At 53.0% G+C, this 6,000-nt stretch overlaps 1 protein-coding gene across 3 annotated transcripts in view; it reads left to right on the top strand.

The window, feature by feature from the left end:
* Positions 1 to 1,031: 1,031 nt before the first annotated feature.
* Positions 1,032 to 6,000, top strand: part of CYSTM1 (cysteine rich transmembrane module containing 1) — a 31,104-nt gene continuing 26,135 nt past the window's right edge. Inside the window, exon 1 of one of the 3 annotated variants that reach the window (XM_050905340.1) lies at positions 1,032 to 1,084. The gene's annotated coding sequence lies outside the window, so the exon portion shown is untranslated. Of the gene's footprint in view, positions 1,085 to 1,106; positions 1,131 to 2,352; positions 2,379 to 6,000 lie in introns of those variants that run through there. The other 2 variants (XM_050905339.1, XM_050905341.1) reach the window with 2 other exon arrangements.

Below are 6,000 nucleotides of genomic sequence, written 5' to 3'. Positions count from 1 at the left end.
TCGCACCCGCCAGGCACGGCGTCACTCCGCGTCCCTCTGCGGGCGGCAACGGCCGTCCACCCGCCGCCGGTCACCACCGTGAGTCACGGTCATGTGCCGAGGGCAGGAATGGTCACGTAATACTTTGACCTGTGTCCCTGACCTGTTTTATCTGGGCAAATCTGAGTAATCGCTTTCCCAGGCTTGGTGCTTGGACCTCCTCCTACGCACGCACCCCCTTATCAGCAGAAGGCGACAAGGCGTCGTGCGAAGAGCCGAGTCCCCGGCCTGCGTGTCTCCTTCCGCCCCAGAACCCCCACGGAGAACGGGAGGTGTCCAGGGGGGCTGCGGGTCCCAGGCCAGACCCCGCCGTGCCCGGGGGGCTCCCTGACGGGGATGAGGCTCTCCGAGCCCCGCTGCTGCTGGCACTGACCCCGACCAGCCCTTTGCTGCTGCCTGCCCTGCCTGCACCTGCGACGACCTCATCGGGGGGGGGTGAGGCAGAGCCCTCGTTTAATTTCAGGGGGAAGAGCCCCCCTCGTTTCCACCCTGAGCCCATCTCTGCGCAGCGACTTTGCTTCCTCTTTCCTTCCTCTGCTCTAACTCAGCTGCACTTCACTTTTTTGTTTGAATTCCCCTTTTAAGACCTCGCTTGGCTTAATTTGCGGTAAGTTCCCACTTCCCACGGGCAGGCACCGACTCCCTGCCCCCGCGGCGGCAGGGGCGGGCAGGGGCCAGGAGCCCCGCGGCCCAGACGGGCCCTTTTCCACCTCACGCCCCTCAGTCGCGCACTCCCCGGCCGGGGCCGGGCCCGGGCCCGCCGGTCACGCACTGAGCCGGGCCCCGACGCCGCCGCGGGCCGCACCCGGCCCGCCGCCGGACGCCTCAGCCGCTGCGCGCGGCCACGCCCCCCCGCCTGGCCACGCCCCCCCCCGAGGCGGGGCGCGGCGCCCGGGGCTTGTGACGTGCCCGCCCCCTCCTCACCCCTCCGTGCCGGGCTCCGCGCAGCGAGGGGCGGGGGTTCCGCCCTCTCGGCCTGACGTCAGCGCCCGCCGCGGAGTGCGCAGCAGGTGCTGGCGGCGGCGCGAGACGGGCAGCGCCTGAGGTACCGGGAGAGGGGGAGCCCCGGGGGGCCGGCGGCCCCTGTGCGGGTGTGTGTGGGGAGAGGGCCGGTGAGAGCCGGGTGTGGGGCTGGGGGCCCCGTGGATGTGTGTGTGAGGGGCTGTGGGAGCTGGGTGTGGGGCTGGGGGCCCCCTGGGGGTGTGTGGAGGGGGTGAGGGGCTGTGGGAGCCGGGTGTGGGGCTGGGGGCCCCCCTGGGGGTGTGTGGAGGGGGTGAGGGGCTGTGGGAGCTGGGTGTGGGGCCGGGAGCGGTCTGTACCCCAGCATGTTTGGGGGGAGCTGTGAGCCTGCCGCGGGGCTGAGCCGCCCCAGCTGCGCAGCGAGGGCCGGTGGTCAAGGAGGGCCCCGTGCCCGGTGGGAGAGAGCCTGGACGCTGGGCGGCAGAGGGGTGGGTTGTGGGGCCCTTGCTGCAGGGAATGTGCTGGTGAGGCTTGCTGCTCTGAGGAGGATGAAGCGGAAAACATCTCGGGGTGAAGAGAGGGACCTGCCCCACCTCTGGGAGGCCAGCTGTGGGGTGGCTGCACTGGTGGCAGGGGTCCCCGAGGTGTCAGGTCACGTGGAGGCTGTTCTGGAGCAGGAGGGTGGATCGCCAGTGAAGCCCCCCAGGCAGGCCTGGGCTGAGGTGCTGCTGACCTGGGGGTGTCTCTCCCTGTCTACCAGCTCTAATGATGAATTTGTTATCAAAAAGTTGCTTTAAACTCTTTCAGGCTTTCGTTGCAGGAAGCAAGGCGGCTGTGGGGTGCTGTGGGGTTTTACAGTCCTGCCCTGTGCATCAGGGAGAACAGTGCTGCTCGGCTGCGGTTGTTTATGCAACATCAGGGGGAGAAGAGGAAGGCAGGCGTCTGCCCCCAAAGCAGATGGGCATGTTTGATACTAATGGGCTTATTTAGTGTAGAGCAAGAGGTATGCTAGCACTCTCTGAGTAAAAATAATAATGCTGCATCGTGTGTTTAAAAGCCATTATGGCTGTCCTGGATTTATATTTCCTGTTCCTGTAGATGTTGGAGACCTCATTTGGATAATTAAATGTCATGGTGAAATAGGAGAATAAGGAAAGGAGAGTACTCGCCTCCCTTCCTCTGCCACACGTATCTGGCAGCCCCTTTCGATAGCAGTGAGGAGACCTTCTCTGTCCAGGGCAGCGCCAAGATCTGTCCCAGCTGTTTAGCTCTATCTGAAAGGAGAAAAAAAAAAAAAAAGGTACTTTTTGCTTTTGGTGCTTTCACCTTTGCTGTGAGACCTGTGTGAGCAGAAGGTTCAACCTGATTGTCTAAATAGGGTAAGTCTTGGTAAGGTAGTAAGTGTGGGTGAGTTAAAATGACTGTGTGGAGCAGCTGCTGTCTCCTTTTGTGCTATGGTAAATATAGTGGCGAGATACGAGGTGTGGGAAGTGCTGCTGTGCCAGAAAACGAGTATTTTTCTTTCAGCTGCATCAGTTGCTTTAATAAAAAGACTGACTTCCTAGAAACATTGGGTGATAAGAATACTATTACTATATCAGATGGACTGAGGAGGAGGCAGAAAATGCTGAGACTTGATACATTTTAGTGATCATATTTCAGTGCTTTTTGGGGACAGTCAGGAATTAGCATGCATGTTGGATAATAATCTTCTGCAATGCACAGAATAGTGTTTTTACCAAGTACTGAAACTTCTTCAGCACTAAGTCTGTTACGCTCTGCCTCTTATTCATGCGCTATAAAGGCCAACTTTGTTAAAATACTGATTTGTCATTCCCCTAACGGTTTGAGAGCAGTAACTGATAATCTGCAGAGGCTGGTGGGTGTCCTTGCTGCAGAGGTCGAAGAGGAGAAGAGAATGTCCTGTAAACGAGTGGCTCTGAGATGGGCGGGGAGCTCTGACATGGGCTGAGCAGACCCTGCAAGGTGGTACCCTGGTGTCAGTTAGAGGAGAGGACTCTGGTGTTTTGCTGCGATGTGTCCCCCCAGGTCCATATTACATTTAAAATTGGCAGTGGCTTGCTGCTCAAAAAACCAGAGGTGTTCCTGTCAGCGTAAGCAGCAATGTTCCTGCTCGTAGCGTTGCGCTGGGAGGATGGAGAATTACCTGGAGGGCTGTGTTTATGGTAAACAGAGGAGCTACCTGTTTTCAAGGTAGTTCTGTGCATGATCAGATTAATACATTACTTAATTTTTTCTAGGAGGGCAGAGTGAGCTTGTGTAACTTTGGATTTTCAACAAACAGCTCTGCATTTCTCCTGTTACCTGTTCGTGGTCTCCCTGTGGCGTGGCTATAGGCTTAGCAGGGGGCCGTGAAAACTTCTAGTGTGAGCTGAAGACTTGAATGAGCAAGGTTCGAGCGCCTGTCTGCGATATTGGTGTTCTCTGCTCTCTCAGTTGTGTATTGTGTCTTTCTCAACTTCCTGTTTCTGAACTGAAACCGTATGGCTCAATGAGTAGAAAATAGCACTCTGTCATTTTTGGGAATAGGGGAAGATAGCAAGAAGCCCGAGTCATTCAAGCAGACCGTCGGTATTGCCAGGTCTGGCATCCTGCCGGCTGCGGCTTGGCTTCCCACAAGGCAGCCTGGCAGCCTCTGAGGTTGCTCGCCCCGGGGTGGGAGAGGTTGCCTTCTCCAGACTTTGGGATGAAGTGCCTGGCCTTGCACCCGTGCTGCAGGGCAGGCGCGTGCTGTGCTGCGCGCCGCAGTTGTATCCCAGGGAGTGTTTCCCAGCCGGGACCCGGTTATGTGGAAGTGTGTGTGTGCATTCCTGCTGCCACTGCACTGCTTTCTTGGAGAGGGAGCTGTGCTGTGCTTCAGTGCCTGCCCACAGCCTGTCAGGGTTGCAGGGGGCTTTGGGGGATGCACCTACTTGGAAATGTCTGGTCTGTTGTACTCCTTACGCCAGGCACCACCACTACTAAACAAAAGCTGCGGTTTCTTTCACTTGCATATCAGAAAGATATATTTCCACGCTAGCATTATAATGTATTGTTGAGGCATTATTTGGTCTTACGAGCTATTGAGAGCAGTGCCCTGAACTGTAATAGCTTTTCAGCCTCTGACAGAGTAAGGCAAAGGCTTTTTTGGTTTCATGACAACTGGTATCAGAGGTACTTGCATGTGCCCTACAAGCAAAGTAAAGCATCATGTTACAACTGCATGTAGGATGTGGAAAAGCAGAAAAAGTGGGAAAACATGAGGGAAAAAATCTCTGTCTCATTCCATTTTCCAGCCCATCACGAAAAATCTCTTTCTGAGTAATGAGATCTTAGCTGTAGAAAATGCATGTATTTCTGTCTGCATACACTGACTTTACTCTGTCTTAAAAGCTGTATCCTGCCCTTCACTGTGTTTCCCGCTTGAGATGATAGAAAATCATCATGCAGTCCAGATAGTATCTTCCACTAAATCCATCAGTGTATCAGAGCTGGGGAGGTTATCGTGAAAGACTACTGCTGTTTCATTGCTGGGATGCTGCCAGAACACCATCTGACTAACACACATGAATGTATTATCTGTGCTTATTAATTTTCTTGCCAGTCATACTGTTTGTTTCACATTCTCTTCTCAGTTGGACCAACAAAGCTTCTTTCTTTAACTGTTATTTGCAGGATCTAGTTTAACTTGACAATCAGATGTTTTAATTGATTTTTGGTTTTAGTATTTGTTGCACCTTAAAACTCTTAATGCATCCCTTTAAGAACAAAATATATTAATGTATTTCTGGAAGTATCTAATGTAGCACACTATACAAAGACTTGAACAAGAGGAGTGCATGCAAAAGCATTCAAAACCTGAAACCAGGGTGTTAGTGCCCAATATCTGCAGTGATTTCTGCGTAAAGGGCTTTGCTTTTTTGTACGTTTTGCCATAGGCACTTCTGTAACTGGGCAGAGTCTCAGCTGGTGTGTCAGCAGCAAGTACCTTGGCTTCTAACACTGGAGGGGCTGGGCTCTGGTACTTCCCGGCATTGTAATTGTTAGTCTCTGGTGTTAAATCATATGTTCTTAAAACCTTTCATCAGATGTCTGAAAAACTTGAAAATTTTCCCCCATAAGGGTACAGTTCAGGTAATAACAGTAGCAGAGCATTGGATTTTTTTTTTCCACTAACACTTTTATTGTAGGAATTACACAGGCAGCTGTTTCAGCTTCATACTTTTCTTCTGCCATGCAGAACATGCAGGTGAATAGCATATTGCAAGCAGGAAAACTAGGCAATCAGTTATGAGTAGTATTTCTGCAGAGGTTTTATATGTTTGTAACAATTGATGAGACACTGAAGCTTGTCTGCAGAAGGAAAATCCTGGCATTCAAACCTGTGTGGGCGTGAGGCTGCATTGTTAGAGAGTCCTGTGGAGACAGAGCAGCAAGGACAGATCCTGTGGCTGCGAAGCTCTACAAAGGACGTCTGAGGCAAATACTGTCAACATGACTACAGGCCCTTTACAGCTGATCAAAGCCCTGGTTTTGAGACGAAAATCACCTGGAAACCTGCATATCAATCATGGTTTTGCCAAGAAGGCAGGACAGACAGTGGGACTGGAGAGGTAAGACAGTTTGTAGGGACACAAGTGTCAGCCTCGCACATCAGGTGCACTCTCCATTTGCACAGATGGGCGGACGTCAGGCCTCCGGAGGGCTTGGAGGGTACTGGGAGGAGGGAATACCTGGCTCAGGGACTCGGAAGGTTAAATGCCTGTTCATCCAAACCACTGCTGTTCACTCTGTGGAGCTGCCTGATCTGGTGGCTTCAGCCACTCAGGACAGCAGCTGAGCTTTTTGTGCAGGAAATGCCTGGCAGCCACCTGAATAAAGTGAGGAAATGCATATCTTCCTAATGACTGTGGAGTATCCCATAGCCCCAGAGACCTTTTAAGGAAATGGGTTTGAACAAAGCAGCGTTTTCTAGCTTTTCCTTTGATAGCACAAAGCTGG

This window comes from Gymnogyps californianus, chromosome 14, assembly GCF_018139145.2.
Source record: "Gymnogyps californianus isolate 813 chromosome 14, ASM1813914v2, whole genome shotgun sequence".
In the NCBI taxonomy this organism is placed as follows: domain Eukaryota; kingdom Metazoa; phylum Chordata; class Aves; order Accipitriformes; family Cathartidae; genus Gymnogyps; species Gymnogyps californianus.
The sequence above is the reverse complement of the archived record's forward strand: the minus strand, read 5'-3'. Positions and strand labels throughout refer to the sequence as shown.